Below are 24,947 nucleotides of genomic sequence, written 5' to 3' on the forward strand. Positions count from 1 at the left end.
TTACCAGTGCAACTTCTGGTATTATTCTAGAGAAAAACACATTCCATGAAATCTTCATAATAATGAACTGATAAAAATGTTTGAACAAGACTTGAAGAGAAATTAGGCCCACTGTTAATGAGTCCCACTATCAACGAGGTTGTATAATGTATTCAAGCATTCATACATTTACATGTAAAGCCACCACATCCATAAACCAAAAAGAAACTTAACTAAAATATTCACGTGAATGGAGCCATAGTACTTCTCAAAGCCGTGCCAAATATGTCTTTCTAAAGTACAAAGCCTGCAAGAGCTTTCACAATTAACTACAGTATTAAGAATGATGTTGATTAACAATAATTAGTATCTATAGCCAATTTACAGAAAATTATTATTTAATCCTCATAATAACTGGCATTAGGTAAGTGATTAACATTACTTTGTTACACTCCACATTTTTAACATTCTTTTTGCAGTAAGTCCCTTGAGGGAAACAGCAAGGGTGTTTCTCCATCTGATTAAACACTGCAAAACCCATAAAATCACCTTTCTCATCCAGTGGACTTCAAATGGACAGATTTTGCCCAACTACTCAGAGAATCTGAACAAGTACAGCCAAAGTCTTCTTAGACTTGCAGAGGTCAGTGTGACGTACTGTTTCAGCTCCTCTGACAGTGGTATCTGCTCCCTCCAGAGGGTATGAATAGACACCTTCAGTTGTCTGCCCATGTCACATCTTTCAAGATATTCTGGAAAGTTTGCTCCCTTACCTTGTCCTGTCTATGAGAGGAGCATGGAGGGCAAAAAGAGTGACATTTCTTTTGGTCTGGAGGGAGCACTGCACATCAGGAATTGCTTGGAGACAAATGTAATTGACCATGTACCTACGCTAATTGCCTTTTTTCACAGTGCTTTATGACTCTTTTTTTTTTTTTTTTTTCCCATTTCAGAATATCTCTCAACATGCTGGCATGATGGACAAGTTAGAGACTTTAAATGTGAGCAATTGCAGGAGAGAGCAAATAGGATGAGGTTTTCAAACCTTGGCCTCCCAGGAGCTTCCCAGAGCCTGTGGAAGGATACCAGCACTGGCACATGTGTGCGCTCTCTCACAGCCTCTTGCATTCTGTTCCTTCTTCTGCTGAACCATGATCAACTTTTTCTTCTTGTTTTTACCTTCTCTGCTCTTTTCAAACTGCTTTGAAAATCAGTTTTCAAAATACTGTGCCACACAAAACATCCACACACTCCTACACTTTTCTTCTTGTCTTTCAAATACAGTTTGAGAGATGACGGCCAGAAAGTACATAAATGAAATCTGTGATGTAGGAACAAATATGTACACATGCATATTTACATGTTTTGTTTTACACAAATGTACACATATATGCTTTTCTCTTTCTGTTTAAGTAACTGATACCTTATAATATGTAATTTGTTTACATGAATTTCTCATCATAGTTCTGTTTGTCTTTTTTGATAATGTTTTGTCCTACCTGCATATCAAGCAATCTTTGTCTGTTTCACATGCTGTTTCACAGAACTGACTTAAATGCATGACATATCTCTTGGGTTTTTGTGTTGCAACAAAGTGCTGGGTTAGTCTTTGGAAAGGTTGGAGGAGTGGGACAGGTGGCTGGCCGAGTATTTTATGACTGTTGTAACTGCATGATGGTTTGGTATGGACAGTAATCACATCATCAATCAAACCTGCTGGGTGCAGTCATAGATGTTTAGAAGCAAGGGCAGTCATTTGTGTCATTTCCAAATACAATTGGTTCCCTGTCTGAGGATCCAACTGAGTTATTTTCCAGATTGTCCTGGTTCAGCTAGGATAGGGTTAAGTTTCCCGTGTTGGGGGAAGGGATCTCCAGCCGGGTTATTCATACCATGCTGAGGTCAGGTCTGGAGGCAATGTGGGAAGCTTTCCTGTGTGGCTTTGGTCACGGGAAGCAAGTGAGGTGGGCTGGCTGTGTTCACGGAGGTATTTATCTGTATAACTTTTGTCTTGTTTACTGTTATTGCTGTTTATTGCTGTTGTTATTGCTATTGTTGTTGTTCAGATTGTTTATTGCACTGTTGTATTAAATCTTTCCTTATTTCAACCCTGGGGTTTGTGCCTCACTTCCAACCCTGACCGGCTGAGGGTGGAGGAGGGACAACGACAACATGGTCTCCGGTCCCGGCAGGGCCTAAACCACTACACAGATGAACAGTAAGGAGGACATTATATTGTTATTTGAATGTTTGGGCACAGTCCTGCAGCTTCATCGGGGTAGGAACACCAGGAGGTCTCTTTGAAGCCAGCAAATTGTTGCTTGCAGAGCAGCTGAACGGGTGGGCTGAGCAGTGACCTGCAGTCCAGGCTGAGCTGACTCCTATTTGCAGGCATAAAGGGGCTGGCAGCACAGAGAAACAGCGAGAGGATGGATGGCTTCCTCCTCCTGCTCTGCTGCCACCCCTCTCCCTGCCCTCCAGTGCCCATGTCCATTTGCTCCTTTTCCCCGTCACACAGCCTGTGCCAACCATCCCTGCCTCTGAAAGATACATCACGGTTCTGGCAAGAAAACCACTCTAGGAGCTGTGCAGGATCTGAACAATGCACCTTATTGCTCTGTTGGTCATACCCTTACCAAAAGTGCCTGCTGTCATGCCACTGAAATAGTCTGCAGGAATAGGAGGGGCAGGAGCAGGGTAAGCAGAGGGCACAGCACAACATGCACCCAGTGAGCAGGTGGCTCCTCACTGTTGAGGTCAGTCCAAATGTTGAGTAACGCAAGGATGGATATTGCATAAAGCAAAGGGAGGAAGAGCAAACATTCTAAGGCTGTGAGTTTACACTGAGAGCACACATATTTGTGAATTCTGAGGTGCTCCATCAGTAGGCTGCCTGGTGTCCTTCCATGAGCCACTTCACCTCTTCACACCTCAATTTCCCTAGGTGTGAAATACATTAAACATCCCAAACCAGACACCCCACATCCTTGGCCATGTGGTCAATTACAGCTGTCTCTGCTTCTTTCCTTCAGTGATGCTGTGCTGCTGACAAAAAAAAAAAAAAAAAAAAAAAAAAAAAAAAATAATGGGAATAAACCAGAGATCATGTTTCCAGCTGTGGCAGAGTTTGGGGAAACAAACACCTGTTTTAGCACCCAAGAAGGACTGTAAGGCACAAGTGCATCCCTCTTACTACTTCGTAGCTACATAGAGCTTTAAAACCTTCCTGAATTTGCAGTCATCTGTCAGCAGACAGAAGGCTGCATGCAGAGGATGACAGCAGAGACCAAAGATCAAGCAGCCTCAGTGAGGCCAAGGGAATTACTTTCTCTCTTCGAGACAGAACAGTGTCAAATGCCTGCTTTGCTTAATGATGTTGTCTTTGGCGATGGTCTAGAGACTAAATATGCAGCCTATCCTTAAGGAGGGTTGTGGCTGATTACACACACTGATGTGCTCAGGAGAAATAAATATGAAATCAGATGGAGAGGTGCAACACAGAAGCACAGAAGTTATGCTTTGGGGAGCTCACAAAAGGACCTTGGAGGTCAGCAGGTCTATTCTCCTGCCGCAAGGCAGAGTTGGCTAAACAAACTGAAAGCATCCCAAATTTGAGTGCTCGTGTCTAACCTGCTCTTAAAAGCCGCCAGTATGAGGGCACTCTCCTCTTCTGCATTTAAACTTTCACCCACCTTATGACACAAAAGGTATGGACAGAGGGACAGGGGGAAAAAAAAAGTAAAGGCAAAAACTTGGAGTGAAAAACTCATTTTAGGAGGCTGCATTCTAAGGTGGAGCCAAAGATTTATAGGCAAAGCCAAATTAATTTTGAGTCTTTCCACTGACATTAGCAGGCCTTTAAGAAGACAGTTTCCAGCAGTCACCATAGAACCAAAACATTTCAGATTGAAATTAATTTTCATGGTGCTGAATACAGCAATGACATCAGACATTAATGCAAATGAAAGAAATAGTGTGTCTGTGATGGGTTGAGGATTGCAAAAGCTCTTCCTGTGCCACTTTCCACAGAACTTCCCAGACTGTTTTGGCTCTCTTGCAGCCTCACCAGTGCCAGAAAAAATATCAGTTTTGTTGACATCTCTAAAGACCACCAGTATCAACCCACCTCTATTCTGACCTGTGAGGTAGTACGGGGAGACCAGAGTCTAACACACAATACTTATAGAGTTATGGTGAATGCTCCACCGTTTATTGTTTACAGCATGTATTTATAGTGTAGTTAGTAGTGCATGAGGTTAACCTTTACTATGATTGGTTAATTGCTGCTGTCCACACGCTCAGGCTGCTTTGTGATTGAAGAAAGTGTACTGATCATGTTCCATGTCGTAAGCCTTGCTAAGCAGTTTCGTTTCTTGTTATTCTTCGCAGAGTCTGCAATTCTTCTAGATGTATCCTGTTCCTTATCCTGTTGATAAGAAGTCTTCATAACGGCTTCAGGGTCTACGCGCCTGAGTGTTCCTCTGGGCCCGGTCGCCTTGAGCGTCTCAAAGCCTGCATTGTATAAGTCCCAGACTTGGCCATGTCCCTGCTGTATTAAAAACTCCTCTACAGACCTGGGCAGAAATATACTCAAGGACACTCCAGATCCATGTTGAATCTCATACAAAGGAAAATGCTGACAGTACTGGTAACTTCAGTAATGCCCAGAAGCTGTATGTGTGATTGGCCATTCACACACAATACCTCTGGTGAAATTCTGTAGTGTGCTCAGATTATAATTCCCAGATAAAATTTTGCTCAACACTTCTCTATCTCTGACATCAGTACCACTCAGGGAAGGCCCCCCTCCGTGTCCTGTACCATGGCACAAGTCACACAGATGCTTAGTGTTTCCTTCCGCTTTTCCATCTGCGGTATATTTGCATCCGGCATGACCATCAGCTGAAAACATTTCCCAACAGTACATGTATTAAGCATGTTAAGTATTGATGGCACATACAATATGTCATGTGTGTGTCCCTGTGTTAAAATGCATATCAGCTGTTCCAGCTGCCAGTGTTCCTGTGCTCTTAATGCTCTCATTTTGTATGATATCAGAATATAATATCTCATTTAAAAAAAAAATAATTTGAACTCAAAATTTCTGGCTGTGATCAGCAATGCATACATGCACAGGCTTGGCTTTAAAAGTGAGCATGTGCTTAAGAGTTTGATTAAATAAAGATGGACTTTGGACATGAAATTTGTTATAATTTCTGAAATTAGGTGTCTCTGCTCCAGAAATCAGTGAGGGTAAGTCTTAAGAAGCAGTCACATTCAGAGGAAATCCCCAAATAAATTTTTTTAAAAAGTGAAATCCAAAATCTTCAGAAATACCTCACAGTAAAACTGTGCACATTCAACAACTGACTCTATCTCTAGGCAGGGTTTTGGGACACTGCTGAAGAAACAGCGCACATTGTTCTGTGAATAGACTCACTGAAGTCACTGGGATCCACCCTATAGTGGAAACAGATGTCCAGAAGATTGTAGGGTTAGTAAATCACTGAGCCTCTGAAGTACTTTTAAAGGGAAGAAACCTAAAGCAAACTGGGGAAAACCATCCCTATAATGCACTCTGTGAACGTGGAAAGAAATGATCTTCAAGGTCTTGTCCAACCTAGATGATTCAGTGATTCTGTAATAATATTGTATTAATGAAAAAAATATTTAGTATGTCAGCACTTCATTAAAGAGGCCTACAAAAATATTGAGGTAGAGAGAAGATAGATCCTAAACAATGAAAAAAGGGCAGTGGGTAGCACATAAGGGTTTATGACTAAATTTAGAGTAAAAAATCTGTCATTTGGGGGTCTAACAAGGTCCTCAGTATTGTAGTGTCTTAGCACAGTATGTCAGAGTAAACAAATGCAAGACTATAGACCACAAGCAGTGATTTTGTATCTTACTCTACAGCTTCATAAGATCTAAATACAGCTCTTACCTACATTTCATAAGAAAGGACTGTGTGTTTAAAGCAGTCTGGGAAAAACTAAGTGTGCAATTAATTGTATCTAGCTCTGAGGGACAGAGGCAGACACCATCTATTCAGGTGATGGGGAGGATGCATCTTCTGCCTTCAACAGGGATCTGAAGGCATTTGTGCCATTCTGCCAGAGGAGAAGCAGAGTGGTTTTGTTCATTTCAGTTTTATCTTGAAGCAGGGAATAACAGGATATCTTGGTACCAGTGGCATTCACGGGACTGATTTTATTTGCTGTGTGTTCCGCAAGCTGTGATGAGTCGGTTCTCTCCTTCAGCTCTGTACCTGTGCAAATTGCTTATTACTTGACATAGATTTAGGTATTTCTTTGTGCATTTTTGGAAAGAAATGAGGGGAAAGGAGATCAGAATTGGACCCACTTCAAAAATTTCCCATGTCTTTTCTTTCAAGTAGAGTGGAAATTATTTGTTCTCTGTTCTGCAATGGATATGGATGCAGTATGATATTCAAAGCCCCAGGGCACACACTAAGTGGTGAGAATAAAAATAAATGACAATTCCAATTTCACAAAAAAGCATGATCTGGGGAATCTCACAGTATGATTTTGTTTTGAAATGTATCAATACTGTTTATTTACTCAATAGCACATTCACCTTTTGAGGTCCTACAGCTCTGTGCCCAGCTCTTCTCTCAAGTGAGACACTACCTTCTCACCTCCGTTTGCACTGGATGGGGTGGAACAGTGACCCAAGGAGCAATAAAAAGTGATACTGACATGCAGAAGCCATCAGACTGCTGAAAAACATGGCTCTGGTTACCAACAAAACCCACTTCTCTGTTGAAAGGCTTGCTCAGCCATGAGGTTTCAAGCTACCACATAAGCTTTGGCCCCTCCAAAGTTGTTTCTGCCAAGACCACAGCAGAGGTGGGCTTTTTGTTTGGAGGAGCTGAACCACAGCTGGTGCAGGAACCATCAAGGACTGTCCTCTGCCTTGAGGCTGGTGGTGTCCGAAGTCTACTGCTGACCACACAGGGGTTTTGCTCCCATAGGTGTTGATGTGTGAGACTAATGGAAAAGCACCGTTTCTTTCCCAGCACTTGGGATATGGGTTGCTTAGAGTGAGGTCCTGTTGACACTAGTAGTCCTACTGACTTCAGGGAGGCAACTGGGACAAATATCCGCCACCACAATATCAGGAGGTGCAAACCAAAGCGTCCTTCATGCTTGATCTCAGCAAGCATGGTAGAGTGCTGAGCACTGATAAAACATTTGCAAGACAATAAAGGTTTCACCATTTAAAAGTGGCTTTTTTAACAGAGACATTTATTTTCACTGAAACTGTTGACACAGGAGAAGGACTATTTTTGTGCATAAAATATGTCACTTTGAACATTTCACCCAAAATATTAACAAATGTCTTCTAAACTGGGATTTTTATCAAAACTGGACCATACCATGCAAATGAGGTCAGGCAGCTACAGAGAGCAAATTAGATCAATTCCCATTGTACCTGTTCCTGCACAGAAGGCTAAATGGAGATTTCTGTGTCTCACAGGCAGTCATAGAAAGTTCTTCCTCTCCAGTAGCAGGATCAAGGGAGGCAGAGAAAGGAAAAAATGGAGGTGAAGAAAAAAATGCCCACATTAGAAATGTTGCTCTCAGTAAAATGCCTAAATATCATTCCTACTCAGCTTATCTGTCAGTAGGAATGGTAGAGTTTGTACTATTCAAAAACAAGTTCTGGTGACCCAGTGGGACCAACAGTTCTACAAAAAATGAGTTGTGGTCCCCTGCAAGAAAACTAAGTGGCTGTTAAGGACATCTGTGAAAAGTGACTGAAGGCACTGGGCTCATATATACATGTCATCGTGGCAAGACATGAAGATAATAGGTTTGCAGAAGTATAATTGTCCTTCAGAGATACTAATGCTGCTGCTGCCACTGCCACAGAGCAGGACTGGTATACACTTTTTGCCAGAATACTCTCCAAAACCACCCTAGATGCTTTCCAAATGTGATTTTATTTTAGGAAAGCACAAAAATATTTATTTTGTCTTTTTTTTAACATTTCAACTTAAAAGAAAGAAGAGAGTTTTTATGCGCCAAAATGAATGCTTTAATCAGTTTTGTTAAATCTGAAAAATTTTATTCTTTTTGATTTCTTTTTACTTTGTTTTCTTCCACTTTCTTGCATCTATTTACTCTTACCCACAGAAAAAGGGGACCAGAAGAATAAGAACAGGCTTTTGGAGAAAATTGAGTTCTTGTTATTTCTTCTTCTGTTTCTGTGAAGTGCAAAACGATAGAGAAGTAGGAATGGCCTTTGTTTTGCAAAATAAAAACTAAAAATGAGGAAAACGGATTTTGCATTTTTTAAAAAAGCTAAAATGGAGCACAAATGTAATTGAAAATTAAATTAAGCAGAACTTTTTTCCTAGAATATCTGGTGGAAAAATTTAGGACCATTTCAAAAAGGGACTTTTGTTGCAATGTATTTTCTTCAGAAACAGTTTTGATTTTCTGTCTACCAAAAGTAAAAGAGCAAGCTTTGCTTACCAGAACAGTTGTAATTAGAATTAATTCAATTCTACAGGACCAATGTAGTTGATGAAGAAATCATTACTGACATTAAGATGAGGGACCATTTCTGTAGACTCATTTTTGAGAAAAGAGATCATGTACCAGGTACAGTCCTTCGGTCATGGTGCAGTGATGCCCTTTTTACTTACTGCACAGCCTGTCTAGATGCCACTTCTTCTGGATCACCATACCATTAGAAAAGACCATTCAATAGCAGGCTTGCACATTTCTATTTTCTGGCCTTGCCAAAATGAGATCCTTGACCACCAGTCTTGGCCATCAGATTTTTGCACCAGGATGTTTGCTACAGCTCATTGTCTCACTTTATGTCAGACTGTTGATCCCCACTAGCCTACCGCTGGACTTTGATGCACTGTCTGGAATGACAAGACCTGCAAGTCACAAGGTTATCTCATTCAGGAAACAAACCTGTAATTTCACCTTTCACTGAGCTCTTATGTCCCACACTGGTTATTGGACACCCAGAACAGATGTATCCAGAAAGGAGCTCTCTTCCTCACAGGCCTAAACTATTCTGTGCCACATTTTTATTTAATATTTTGCTGGATGCTGAATCATAGCGACCTCAGAAGCCCAGTCTATGTGACTCGCAGCAATAAATGGTCGTTTTGAGGCTGTTTGTTGAGTCCCTCTGCAAAACAACAGAGTAAACTTGAATGAGTTCAAGTTCTGCTAAGGCCAGCAGCTATGATATGAACTGGGAAAAACAAATACCAAGACTGTTATTTTGCTTATATCCATCCACCAAGTTAAGCAAAGACTGGAGGAAAATGACAAAACACTTGGCCTTCCTTCTGTTCCAGTGCTTCTTCTGCAAGCTGTGCTGTGGGGAGTCAGGCCATTAACATTTAGATGGAGACATAGGTCAGTGGCTGGCTGGTTTCATCCTTGCAGCTGGAATGCCACTGCCTCTGCTGCTCATTAAGTCTAAATGTCTCCTACCACTGCTCTGCCTTGCAACACCCCACTCCCCAGTGCTCTAGGGAGACTTAAATTGTAGTCAAGCTTGCTTCCTCTTTCATCTTCATAGTTAGCTTCTGACAGCAAGAATATCAGTCTACAGAAAAAGTGTATAGAATTTGCTTCTAGGTTAGAATTTTCTGTATTGGTGCCTAAATTCTGCTAATAATCTTGAAGGTTTCCCCCCCACCCCCAGGCCAATTCCATACACTATCTATCACCAAATCTATATGAAATTTCCCTTATTTTGACTTCTCTTTTATACTTTTCAGAACTCATAAGAGTTGATGATAAGTTGCTGCAGTCACTCATTAACCTTGTTCAAAAATATGTACTTTATGCTCTAAATGTGCTTAACTTCATTTCTTAGCTGTTGGGTCATGTTTTTGAGTGATAGAAATTTCTGTTCTCTGTGCAGGTTGTTGCACTTGGTGATCTACCTATCTTCTTCTCTGCGTAAAGCAGATTTACATCCCCAAGTTTTTCACTGATGAGTCTTCCAACCTCTGTTCTTGTAGATCTCTTCTGATCTGTAGCCCACTTTCTGACATCCTACCTGAACTGTGGCTGCAGGAACTGGACAAAATATTTCAACATTGAACAGCTAGTGTGTATACAGAGGAAATATGATTCTCCCCTCCCATTCACCAAGCCTACTGCTCAAACTTGTCAAGATCAGATGAGCTGCTGTGTCCTCAGTATTGCCCACATTTAGCTGATTCTCCTTCCTGACCACACCTTAAACTGCATTATGCTGCTAATAAAGTCTTTGCAGTATGAGAAGTTCATATTCCCTATACACAGGTGTATAATTTAAGCACTTTGGTTAGAATATTAGCCACATGAAGACTCATACCTAGTCAGAGATGACTACTTCATCTGCTCTGGATAGTCTCTTCTTTAGGACAAAATTCTCTTAATTTCAACACCTTACTACTCAGCAATGGAAGAAAAAAGAAAAAATCTTTTTGTGTATTCCTCAATTTTTTGTTCTTTGTTATTCACTCTTCCTACAGTTCCTGTCATATTTTTGTCTGAAAATTGAGTACCTTTCAGAGCAGTTAGCCCACAGTTGAGAAGGTTTGCTAAAGTGTTTGAAAGCATGTGGTCAGAGCTGTTCTTTAGTTGGTATTAGACAGATAGATTAAAGAAATTTTTATATCAGAAAGGTCTTTGATGTTGATCTGTGCATGTCTGTGACATTGTCATAGAACTCCATTTAGCAGAGACTGTATCAGGCTTGGTAATTCTGGCTGAGCTAGAGAACATTTGGCTCTCAGACACTTCAACTAACAGAGAATCCCCCAGGCCTGAAAAAGACATGTTTATCTTCTCAGTTTACCTCTGTATAACACACTCATATAATCTCCATTCTTATACCAAGGCCATCACTCCTATTTCAGCTACAGCCTCCATTTAAGAATCTGCTCATGCTCACCACTTGAACTCCCCGCATACAGCTGTCCTAACAGACTCATCTTTCCGAATTCATCTCTAGCTAAACTATATTTTAAAAATTAGTTATGCTCCCTGTTCAAATCTGATGTGTTATTTGTATATTTCTAGCTTCTCGTTGGTAGGTGTTGCTGGGCTTTCATGATTTTGTTTCCTTATCCATGCAGGAATCAGTGTGCACTAATGTGCACTTATTGAATGCATACAGCCTGGTATTTCACAACTCACCAGTCATTATAACAGATTATAGCCACTGGCTTAATTTTAAGGTTATTTCTTGAGGAGATCTAGTGCTGGTACTGCTATTGGTCATGCAGCAAGATTGCTAATGTGGGCAACTTCATCAGTTTTAAGGCCGCAAGGGAACCTTACAGTCACCAAGACTGTTCCCTCAGGCCAAAGGTGACGATTTCTTCAGCCATGCCTGCCTCTCAAGAGTTCAACTGTTCCACTTGTTACAGAGCTTAAATAAAGGCACTTTGCCTAGAGACATTTCCTGGAGACTGAAAGAAAAGAAATAAAGATCCAAAAGCTTCTGTGACTCCTCCACCCCCATCTTTGCTTTCTCCCATAACAAAGATTTTTGGGCCAGATGTTGTTGAGCAGTCCCAGCACAAGGTCTTCTGTATTCCCCACCTTCCTCAGCATAGTGATTGATATGTATTTCCTATGTGCCAGTACTGGAACTACCTGAGTGTATTCACCAGCACATTGCATCTGCACTCAGCTTGAGCCCTGTCTATGCCCAGGGAGATGCTCTTGGAGGGGAAGTAAGCAATGTCATGTAGGTACCGATTAATAAGCACATATTTGGTGCTGCCAGTGATGTTGTAACTGGGTATTTTTAGCAGAGGAGTGACCCCAACAGGACCTTGAAAAACAGAAATAAAATCATAGCTTTTTCTTTGTTCAGGGATGGGCATGATAGGTGGAGAGATCTGAGAAGCTGCTGTCAGCATCCTGCTGTAGCAAAGAGTTTAATACAAGTGTCAGAAAAAAGTGGTAGAATGGGAGAAAAAATCCTGCTAGCATTGTCCAACAGTGGTTGTATGATGACTTCAAACTGGTTTTGTTTATTGGTTGGCTTTTAACTAATACAGTTTCATATGCTTCACTAAGGCAGTGACATTCCATAAACCAATATTTGAGTGAATATCTTGTAGCAATGGAGCTGATTTTTAAGTTTGTACATGTCAAAAGGGATGCTATTAGATTGCCTAATAAATGGCATTTTGTCTGAGAACAATCTTATTCTAAACAGAAAATGATAAAACATTTTGGCCCTGCAAAGTTCAATGTACTTTATGACATATTCTAGGCAAAGAGAGAGATTTTCTACTGGTGCAGTCTCAGTAGCTCACAGAGTTAATCAGTAAAATACTCAGTCCTCAATCCTGTTGATGAGGTGTTGGTTAAAAGTAGCATTTATGTTATTACAACAGCATTATGATAGTTCCTTCAAACACAGTATGCAATCTATAGCTCAAGAATTGCAAACAGTGCCTGGATATCTAGGTACCTACATCTTTAATGTATGTATCTTCATAATTATCTTGTAGGATTATCTTGCATGACCACAGGCCCCTGAGACACAGTAATTTATCCCAACCCATACAAGAAACCTGCAACAGAGAACTAGATTTAACTCACACCTATTGGGATAACAAGACCCTCTTTCTACCCTTTGATTTCAATAAAGACTGACTGTGCAGGTGACAAAACAAGGTGAATGGCTTGCTTCTCCAGAAAGGTGAGTTTCTTGCCTTTGTTCCACTTATCATGGGTGCACCTTAGATATGCATGTGACTGCAAGACTTTCCCTGCTTCTTCTTGGGATCTTTCTCCTTGAACATGTTTTTCATCTAATTTTTGTGGAGAAACTTCTGTGGTCTATGCATGTGGGTCAACAATTCGCAGTGGATTACTGAATACTCGTTTCTTGTACCAGGTCTCAGGATTGCCTTTATTATACTTCAGGTTTATTAACTATTGCATGACAAGAAAGTCCATGCACCAAATTAAATATGTACAAGTATATGTATCCAGAAGTGTCATTGGAGACTTTCCCTTCATATAAACAAGGCATTAAGGAGAGAAGTGGTTTTAGTACTGTATATTAAAAAAGCTATAAGTCACTCAGGGGCAAAAAGAGGAAAATTTTTTGGAGGTGACAGATGAAGAATGCAGATTAAATAAAGGACTCTTGTTGAATACATATGGGACCAAGCTGCTGTATACCTGCTAGCTTTTCTTCATTAAAAGGCCTGAAAATAGCACAATAGTCAGCCAGTCATTCACATTATACTAGCTTTTATCAGCATAAAATGTGTTTTCACCAGCCTGCCCTAGTGTGAAAGGTGGCAAGTCTTGCTCTGCAGGATGCTGTAAAGACGTTACTATTTCAGTTAAGAACTAGCACAGGTGTTCTTTACTATATATATCAAACTTTCTACTTGCCCTTGGTTATTTCTTTTTTGTCAAGAGGTTGCAGTTTGGTGGGGTTTCCTATGCTGTCAGGCACCATCTAATTGTTTTACCCTGTTTCTGGTTTGTCTCTCCTGATGCAAAACAAACGTCCAAAGTTTTGCAGAAGGGCCCTCACAGAGCACAAAGAGAGAAGGCAATAAGGGAGAATGCTTCCTCACAAGGCAGCACAGTAATGTCCTTTCAGTACAGAAGTGGAGGCATGCAGTCCAGGCCTTTCTATCATTACCGTCCATCTTCCCTATACCATGCTTTCAAACCATCCTGGCCTTGCGCTAAGTGTTGTTTTCTTCAACTTGCTCAGCACAGCACAGCTCACCTCATGTTATAGTGATAATTCAAATGGACAAGATCCTCAGCCTTCCTTGGGGAAAAACAAATACCTAACCCAAGATTGTCATGAGGAGATTGATGATGTACAAACAGTGTTCCTCATAAAGACTCAAACCCCTGAAGGTTTAGTGTTTGCAGTGTCAACTGCATGGCATGGCCACATTACAGAATCACAGATTTCACAGAATCATCTAGGTTGGAAAGGAGCTTGGAGATCATCTAGTCCAACCATTCACCTAGCACTGACAGTTCCCAACTATGGCATATCCTTAAGCTCTAAATCGACCCTACTCTTAAACACCTCCAGGGATGGGGACTCCAACACCTCCCTGGGTAGATCATTCCAATGCCCAACAATCTGTTCTGTAAAGAAATACTTCCTGACATCTAGTCTAAACTTTCCCTGGCTCTACTTGAGGCCATTCCCTCTTGTCCTGTCGCTTACTACTAGGCTGAAGAGACTCATCCCCAGCTCTCTGCACCCTCCTTTCAGGGAGCTGTAGAGGGCGATGAGGTCTCCCCTCAGCCTCCTCTTCTCCAGACTAAACATCCCCAGTTCCCTCAGCTGCTTCTCGTACGACCTGTGCTCCAGACCCTGCACCAGCTCTGTTGCCCTTCTCTGGACACACTCAAGTCACTCAATGTCCTTTTTGGGGTGAGGGGCCCAAAACTGAACCCAGTCATCGAGGTGCGGCCTCACCAGTGCCGAGTACAGGGGTCAGATCCCTTCCCTGTCCCTGCTGGCCACGCTAGTGCTGACACAAGCCAGGATGCCATTGGCCTTCTTGGCCCCCTGGGCACACTGCTGGCTCCTGTTCAGCCAGCTGTCAATCAACACCCCCAGGTCCCCCATTGTTGTGGATGGAAATATTAATATGGTAATGATTTAGCAGCAAATCAAGATTTATTAATGACTAACAGCACTTAAACAAACAATTTAAAGATTTACAAAATAATTCAGTAAAATATGTTATGATTAGAGACTACAGATTTGAAAATTACAATATTCACACTAACACTATAAAGTATCCTAAATCAATATATATATATATATGTATATTCATAAACACAAGACATGCAAACACACAGACAGATGAAAATATTTGGATCTAGCGAAGTATGTATGTACCCACACTCATGAAAACTGTGTATGCTCAAACACATAGACAGGTAGAGATGTGGGTGAAGAGAACCTAGCCTACAGTTAAATTCCCCTCTTCTCGAGTTTAAATACTCACAATGCAGCAGCATTCACCAACGAGCGTACTCAAGCAGGTCATCACCCTGCCCTTCTGTCAGCTTTAACAGCAGATGGTACCTGGAGGAGTTGATACCTGAGAGGCGTCTCACTCAGTGGAGGTGTTGCTCAGAGGCCCGTTGCGATCCAGGAGAGCTCAAAGGGTCTCACTTAGGGTCACTATTTATAGGATCCAAGATAACTGACTTTCATCATTACTTCTCCACTCTGGCCCAGCTCGAGTGATGAAATATTCTGGTGTTTTCCACCAGTTGTGCAGGCCCAGAACTTACTAGATGTGCAGTTATTGCCCTCCCTCAGCCACGTCCCAGGTACAGATGTACCGGGCTGTCAGGAGGTGATGGACTGTTATTACTGCTCCCAAGCAATAGGGAGAGCAGGAGCCAGGCACGTCAAGGGGTGCCTTAACACCCTGGTCCTCTGCCATTTACAGTCCATAGGGTTGGTATGTGGCCCAGGAGGAGGGTGGAATCACACCAAACAGCAAGTGGCCCAGCAAGGGGTGGGGGGAATAGCACCACCACACATAGTTCAGTGATCTGAAATATTATTCTGAGACAATGATACCACCAGAATTAGAATTTACATGGTTACATTAGGATCCAAGTAGGTTAAAGCTAGAAAATCATTATTTGAATTGGACTGCTATATAACTCTTAGGAAATGCAATGAAGTGGAACTACAGAGTTCATTTTAGTGCAGCTACTCAATGCACTGTGTGCATTAGAAATTATTAAAGGTTTGCTGAAAAAATAGTTCAAGCAGAGAAAAGAGCATGTTTGATTTTCACATGGAGTTGCATTAAATTCCAGGGCAATCTGTGCTAATACATCTCATTTTCCTACCTGTTTCTAGATCTATAGATAATGTAAGCCTGAGGTATTCTGAGAGCATTTTAACATATGATCTGAATTTCAGATGTGCATTGAAACTAGCATAAGAAGACCATGTAAAATTTTGCAGTGGCTGAGAGCTGAATTATCCGTTACAGACATGCTACATGAGTAATTCAAGTTCTTCTGTTTCTGAATTGTCTTGTGAACAGCTCCAAGTTGTATTAATTTATTGATTGAGCATAGCTTTATGTTCAGCTTGTGAACCCATTGAAGCCTCTGGTTGGTTTGTACCCATTGACCATTCTGACTCAGTGCAGTTCCCATGGAAATGAATTAATTTCCCATGGAAATTCCATTTACTGTTTGCCATGTGTGATGTGTGATTGTCCTCTTAGTGCGGGGATGTCATTGTTCCTGCTCACTGAAATATTCAGAACATAAATTCAGAAAAGTGACTGCAGAATACTCTTGTCTGTATGTGAATACACTTATTTACATGCAAATAAAGATGGCTGTCTGCAAAAAGTGATATTCTGAGTCATAAATGTAAACAAAAATCCTGTTCAAACCAATAATCAAGGATCTCAGAAAAAAAAAGAAGTGCAGCCATGGTTGCATTGGTGCAGAAGACCTTTCTGCAAAACACTCCCAAACTATCCCTGCATCAAGAGCCACCCTAAAGTCATACAGAAATACACCCTTGCCAAAATTAAGGGGGAAGTATAAACATCACACAACTCTAAGTTATGCTTGAGAACTACCTTCTGTTCCATCTGCATCATCTCATTACACTTGAACCTTGTAGAGCCATTGCCTCACACTCCAGGTTAATGTACAGCTCTTTTTCTTGGTTGGTGAGATGGAGACTTAGAAATTACATCTAAGTAGCTCCCATGTGGGAACGAGAGGCATTTAAGTACAGGCACTAAGTGTCTAGTGCTTAATGTCTCATACACTTTCTGAACTACAGCAGCTCTTTGGATATTGCCTCCAATATTTTCATTACTTCATTTTCATGGCTATTTTTGTTCCCTGACTAAATGCTCTACACCATGCTGGGAAGCAGTGTTGTAATAGGGTGATAAACATGTAGGGTACTGGAGGGCTACAGCAGCAACATAAAGAATGGCATTTCAAGATCTTGTCCTGCTCTACTCTCCAGCACTTGCTCTGAATGCAGTCACTGGAGATGAGAATTTGACATGAGGGTTTTCAAATGAGATTTTCTGAAGTATTCAGCACAGACATTACAGAAAATGTAAAAGTTCTTATTTTACCACTGGCTTCCAGGGATGCACATCTAGGTCTTTACTGAATGCACTTGAAAATCTCCTCTCTAACTCTCATCCTTGTCAATGTGTACCCAAGAGCAATAGCAACAGTAGCAAATATAGCAGAAGACCAAAAAGCAGTTCAGAGACACCTATTGCTTACTTTGAAGCAGATGGAATTATCCTAGGAAGTAAGAGGAAAATCTCCTGTCTTCAGTTGTCACCTACCCGGGCCTTCTACAGACAGGGAAAAACCCCAAATGGATGTAATTGTTTCTGTATTGTCCCGTTTGTCATGTAGGCTGGCTGCAAAACTTGGTTTGAATTCTATGGCTACAAGTAAAGCATCTCAAAAGAGTAAATCATTTCTCTGATTTCCCTTTCTATGCACAACTCTATGGATGGGAAATAAAAAAAAAAAAATACACTTCTTTTCCAGATCTGTAAAATCGATCTGCAGAAAAGATGGGCCAGGATTTAAGGTAGTGAAAGAGCAATGCCAGGTTTTAAATGTATGAAATGTTAGTATTGGGGTAGTAATGCCACTGATTTCTGACAGCAATGGGAAAGATGCCAGAGTGAATGTCACACAAAGCAGTTATGCTCTGCCATCATCCTAAGAAGGGTGAATCCTGAAGGCAGACTTTGGATCCCATCTGGATTTCAGTAAGGGTTTTAAGACCTGGGAGGTCAGTGTGGATACTCCTCTCTCTTTCAGCAGAAACTGTGAAAAATATTACTTCTCACTGCAATATTACTAGGAAGCCATTCTATACTGTACCACTATGAATAAAAAAAGAAAAAAAAAGTTTGATTGTTACACCATATATGGTTGAATCAAACTAACTCTTGCACTACAGAATTCCTCTGAGAACTTGTCCAAACCAGAGTTCAAAATTAGTTAATTTCCCAGATCTTTCCACCATAATCTTCTGTTTTCATCTGTTTAGGGGCAGGACATCACTGGCGAAGCTGCAAAGTGCACAGGCTCCAAGGTGGCACATACATACAGGTCAAATAATGCAAAGGGGAATCCACCCTTTGCAGGAGGAGCTCAAAATCTGTTGAGGTGTTATACCTGTGTTCAGAAAGTGTCTCTTCACACCTGTCCTGACTTGGACCAAATTCTGAACCCTCCAAAAGCTGTAAAGCTGGAAAGTGATGAACTGATGCTGTACATCTAACCCAGACATGAATGAAGGCTGGAATCTAGAGCTAGGAACATCAAAGAAGAGGAAGGAGCCACAATAACATACAGTCACCCTGCAGCTGATAAGGGAACCAGAGACACTGTCAGTTTAGAATGGTGTCTTCAAGAGCCTCAAAGCCTTGCTTTTTGACAGAGTACCAGATACAACCCAAAAGGCCTTTCTGGCATGACATATGTCCTTCCATTCTTCCTTTGAGAAGGAGGTGGAAGGAGGAAGACAGAGCAAGAGAAAGAGAAGGGAGCAGCTTACTCCTGCTCTTCTTTGTATTCTCTTTCTGCTCCTTTCAAGTGTGTGTTACGGTGGTGGCTGAGTTACCACTGCTGGTATCACACTGAGCCAGATCTTGAGAATGCAATGTCATCTGTCCATGGGAAAAGGTGTGCTTGAGACTGACCATGTTTCAGGCCGAGATTTGGGAATAGCAAATCACTCTTCCTAGAGGGAATGAAAAAAAAGCTTCCTTTATAATTAATTAATACTACTAACAATCTACACTTTACAGGTATAAATATGTCATTAATTTCAAGGGATTTAAAAAGTACAAAGGATTGTCACAGTCATTTCTATCCATGGTTGTCTGGTATATAGAATAACTTTTTAAGCAAAACAGGTCTTCTGTTTCCATTTTGCCTGAAAACATCAGTTTTACCGTGAAAACCATCAACACACATACACTTTCTGCTTTGTAAGGAAACTAAGCCCAGAGGACAGCATTTCGCTCCATCCCCAGCAATGTCCTGAGTCTGAGACATCTGGCTGTGAAGCAAAATCAAGCTTGTTTCAAATAATGCTGGCTGAGAGGGAAATGCATCCAGAAACAGGGTCTGAAGCCCTTTCTGGGCCTTCCATTGAGAAACTGCTGACAAATGGGCAGCATCAGGGGAACTACACCACTGCCTGGCAGCAGCTAATTGCAGAACCTCTCTGATCTCTGCCTGACTTGGCTTGGTGGACTCACCATGGTAGTCCACATTTTTGTCTGCATCCAGCCTGAACTACCGAGGCTTGTCCTACCTGGGGCTTGTAAAAAGAAAAAAATGAAGCATCCTTTCTACTAATGACTCTTTTAACAGTGTATTTCCTTCCTATGCTGTCCATTTCTGGTGGTAGATCAAGGCGTTAATTGCTTTCGGCTAAGAGCTCCAGCGCCTGAGCAATCTCTTCTCTTTATTCGTCTCCTCAGAGCAGCTGCAGTCTGAGAACTGTTCATTCCAACTACTGGCATTAAATGATGCCATCTCTGAGGCAGCTGGGTCTAATGTGAAAGGCACAGGCATCAGCCTATCAGCTTTTCTCAAAGGAGAAATATTTTAGGAAATTTATCAACTTTGACGAGGTTTTTGAGCAAGCACATGAGCTAAATAGATCTGAAATGAAAACTGATTTTTTTAATTGAATCAGACTGAATGATGAAATATTCAAAATCTGTCCCCCTTCTCTCCAATTAGGAGAAAAGTTTGAAGGCTCAGAAACCGCTGTGAAAAGGATCTGTCACCTCCAGCTTCATCTTACCCAACCTGACCTGTGCACACAGGCAGCACAGGAGTGAGTGAAGGTTGCTCTGGTGTGAGCCCCCCTGTGCACAGGGACTTTGCTTCAGCAGTGTGTGGAGAAGGTTGATTTCATTTAATGCAGGGTAACGAGAGTTTGGGGAAAAGCAACTCTGAGACATTTTCCCACACAGACAAGAATTGAATCTGTCAGACTTCAAGGCACCTGTTAAATGAAACCTGCTATTGGAAAAAGTATTGTATTATAACATGCTGACTTAAATCACTAAATGCACATCAGAATTTTCCTGTACTTTCTCATGGAGACTATTTGGTATTGACTTTGGATTTTACTTGGGAGAGGTGAGAAACAGTGTCTCCATCAGAGTAACATCACCTCAGGAAAGAATGGAAAGGACTTTTGGCTCTAGAAGTTTTAAAAATGGAAATATTTCTTCAGTTAGCAGAAAACTTGTGCTACCTACCACAACTCTTCCATGAATTTCTAATAGTTCAATTAAAAATAAATGCCTTTTTTTTTTTAAGTATGAGTTCAATAAAGCCTGAATTCTGATTGACAGTTCTCACCCACACTGAGACAAAATAAATTTATTCAAATTTTAAAATAGGAGTCACTTCTTCAATAAAAAAATAAAGTATCTAATATTTATTTATATGTACTTTATATATACTTCAAAATACATTTTAATGTGTATTTTATTTTTAAACATTGAGCATGTGTTTCAAATATATACATCACTGAGATTTCAAATAGCTGCTCAGCAAATTTTCGCTTAATGAGAAGACACAGTCAGAAGAAAAAGCTAGTCACTTCTATCCTAATTTCATTTGAGAAAAACACAGTGTTGACTGCCCTTGTTACTCCTGTTGAATGTCCTTTGAAAAGAGTCATTCCTCACAGGTAGATATTCTTTTGAAAGTTGCTCCTGGATGATTCTACTGCTTGCTTGCTGCTGCGGCAAAAAAAAAGGCACTGAAGGTGAAAATGGGAGTCAAGACCCTGTTGTACAAGTTTAACCTATATCACTGCTGACATGAGGCAGAAGCTGATGAGAATTTATTTGCTCGTTGCATTAGCTTTAACAGTCACTATTTATTTTCAGACATGGGAGATGACATTAAGAATGAAAGTCTGGTCCACAAAGTACTGGAACCTGAACGCCTCTGAATTTGCTAACAACATCCAAGCAGAGATTTTTCTGCTCAGCATCCAAGAGAAAACCAAGTTATATGTGCAGTTTCTTTGCCTGTTTTCTTTGGATTTGAGGTCAGATACTTCTTATGGTATCACTCTTTTCATATTTTAAGAAATCAGTATCCTTGATAATGCTGTAAGTACAGTGTTTTGCATAGTTGACCCATCAATCCCTGTGGAAACTCCAGGGGCTCAAATAACAGAAAAGAGTAGCACAGCTCTTGGTGTGTAGGGCATGTGACAGCTTGGAGAGGGACATCAAAGAGCTTCCACCTTGAAAGGTGAAGCTCCTACAAAAGAAATCTGCAGTCAAGGATCAGAATCCCAGCAGCAGCAGGATTTTACTACATCTTCATGCAAAAACTTCCAGAGTTACTAAATTTCTTTGTTTCCTAGCAAAATGAACAAAAAACACTGGAACTTCTGATCCAGAATTTCTTATGTTGAGTGATGTGGAAAAGGGAAGGAAGAACTACTTTTGTCTTTAAGGTATAACTATAAAATATGAGACCCCTAATCAGCCGTAAATTTGGAAATATTTCTACATAGAACCTTCTGTTTCCAGCACCTCACTATTACATTATTTTGGAATGGACAGGCATTTCATTGTACAATCCACACAATTTAGAAAATTATTTCTAAAATTATTTCATAAGAATTATGACTAGATTAGAAAATCCAGCAATCTACTTCCCAGCCTGATATACAAGACCTGTTTGTTAGTGAGATTGCAGGATACACCATAAATTGAAATGCCAGAACTAGCCGGTGCATTTTCATTTTCCCAGAATGACAATTGTATTACTTTTCTACCATGTCCTAAATACCTTCCACTGTGTCTCTATTTGGTGTGATCTCTGGAGAACCATGATACAGCGCTTTTGGTCATGCACACTGTCAGTTCCACAGTGTGCAAGTTTCAATGGAAGTCATGCCTTCTCTGATTTAATAACTAGATACAAGAGCAGGCCATTACTCAGGACTTGAGAGAAATATGAGGAACTTACAAGATCTGTATGCATAGTGCACCCCAAGGAACAATTTGAAAGAACTGTTATTCATTTCAGCACTCTGCTTTGAAAGATGCTGAGTGTGCAGGGTCCAGACAGTGCTGCAGAAAATGGCAGCAAGACTTCTGTGGGTTGATGATGACGAATGGGAATGTTTTCCTCCTCTTCAGTTTTCTCTGATGATGTTCTGCAGGTCAAAACCTCTTTGAAGTCAGGTGGCTTTGTTTAACCTGTGAAAGATTGCACTACTCTCTTTTCCAGTGGTATTTTGCTGTGAAAAGCACTAGAACAACTTGTCTTAAGACCCTTCATTTTCCACTGATGAGAATCATCAGCCAGGTACCTTCACCAATAAACTAGTACTTGGTTTGGGGATCTCTTAACTCCAAAATGTTCATATTATGCTGCTTTTGGAGTTTCATGATTTGATAGGCTGATTTTAAAACACCAGAACACAATGAGTGATGATCTGGGATGAGTGATGGTCAGACTTCATTTTAGCAAATTGAGCTGTGGACCCTTTCTAGCTCAGTAAGAAGTGCAAACGCTGCTCCCTTTGGGATAAAATTCAAGGGGAGTCTGACTTTGCAATTGTTGTCTTAACCTGCAAACTCTCATTTCCTTCTTCAAACACAATCAGTTTTGCCTTGCAGCAGTAACAACTGCCGTTGCTGATAAGCCTCCTCGGTTCACAGGAAAACCTCTCATTGGCAGTGAAGTTCGACTGTCTTTCTGTAGGTGGAGCTGTCGTTTGAGAAGTTTACACATAGCTGAAAAGTTTAGTTCCAGTTTCATCCCTCCCAAATGCCAGAGAGCTCAGCTCATAACACTAATACTCAACGCGTGCCATGTGAAAAGCAGCCTTTGCTACTCTGAGAAATATTCATTACTGCAGTTCCATCCTGTCTGCCAAGGAACAGCCATGCACAAAGCCTGTTTGTTTTCTCTGTGCCTAGCAGTTCAGGTCACTTTCTGCTCCCAGATTTGCACTATCCCCTACCACTGAGGAAATAATTCTTGCTCTGCTTTGCTCTTGTCCCACTGCTGTCCCTTTAGATCTGTATCTTCACCCTTGTAGGTTGTAGCTGTCACCTCCTCCTGTGCAGTAAACCAGTCACAGGCAGCTCCACAGACAAGAAGTATGTCTTACTGCCCAGAAGACCAGCATGATAAGACCTGTCCAAGCTGACAACTGTTTCGAACATATAGTTCAGTTGCAACTAAAAGTCAACCTGCAAATTAAAGCCAAGGGGCCTTTACTGAGGGTGTAACTAATCCCTGGTTTCAGGCCATTGCTAGGTGTTCATGACCAAGATGCATTTATCCAAGTGTGCAAGCAGTACAAACCATAATTCATTACCAGGAAATACAGAGAGCAAGTCTACTGAAGTCCTCAATTTTGATTTCTCTTAAGATTATAAAAAACATAGCCCTCTGCCTCTTCCCATGTGGCTGCTGCTCTATTTCACCAGTGGAGGAACGTCAAGGCTGTGGTTGAGCCCTACTGCATGGCACCTGGATAATGGAAATACAAAGGCAAGCCAGATCCAAGCCATACCCTAAATGTGAAAGACCTGTTATAAAAATCCCATGCTCTTAAGTGATGCAACAGAAGCAGCATAACCTTCTCCTTTTTTATGGGATGAAGCTCAACATAAATGAAACAATAAAGTTTTTTCCTGGGGTTGCCATAGCTACCATCTAAACAAAAAAGAGAAAGAAATATCTGTATCTGAAGGGAAGATCATAAAGCCTTTCTCGGTCAAAAGCTGGTAAAATAACACAATATTTGCCATAGCAGAACTAGAGATAAGGTTTTGATGCTTCAGGCTGTGACTATCTTCAATTTCAGTGGCCAGCTCTGGATTTTTATGAAAGGCTCATCTCTGACTGAAGCAGACCCATTTCAGGTACCTATTCCAGCTGAATTTCCTGCCTCCTGGCACTGGCTGATCTGATGCCCTTTGACAGAAAGCTCACACCTCTTATCTCTTTTGACACACTCAGTATTTTGCGGACTGCAGACATTGCCTTCTGACACAGAGGAGGTAGATATTCCTTATATGTGTTATACATGCTTGCATGAATGCAGGTAAAGTGATCCATTCCCATTTATGCTAAGGGATGCCCCACAACTTGCACAAAGGATTCAGATATGTACTGTGAAGGAGAGTGTTTCTAAGGGAGAAAAGTGTGGCAGTCACTAAAACTACAAACTGAACTGAAGTAATTTATAAAATACATCACCTGTAGAGAAAGTTATTTTCTGCCTATTAATTGCAAGAAAGTAGAAGACTCATTATAGGAAAACTAAAGGACAGAAATTGAAAATTATTTATAGAGTACATCTATCATTTGTCATTGCAGCTGTAGAGGTTTTGGAGCCATCACTTTTTATTTGTGGTTTCATGGGGTTTTCCCACCAGCTCTTAAACATTTCTCCAAAAGGGTTTTCTATAAAACCACAGCCAATACATACATTAAAACAAGGTGCTAACGCATGACTGCCTGATAAAACTGTATTAGGAGATGTTGGAGAAGATCAAGGCAGCACATACACTGCCCAACTGTCAGCAGCATGGGTAGCATATAGAAACCCTGTAGCTAAAGGCTATCAAAAGTGTCTTTGGTACTAGAGAAATACTTTTGCTTTGCTCAGCGGTGACAGAATCTTCGGTCCTGGTTCAGATCACAGCAGTAAATGCTGGTGATGTCTTTCAAGTCATATTGACTTGAAATTTGATCTACTTTCTCCCTTGTTGCTGGATTAACATTCCCAAAATCCACATTTTTATATATATCAGCCACAGCCCTTATAAAGAGAAGAACCTTTCTCCAAGGCTGAATTGTTTTAAAACAAATAAATTAGAAAAGACAGAGCTTATGATGTCCACAGGG

This window comes from Athene cunicularia (assembly GCF_003259725.1).
Source record: "Athene cunicularia isolate RWA chromosome Z unlocalized genomic scaffold, athCun1 chrZ_part3, whole genome shotgun sequence".
NCBI classification, from domain to species: Eukaryota; Metazoa; Chordata; class Aves; order Strigiformes; family Strigidae; genus Athene; species Athene cunicularia.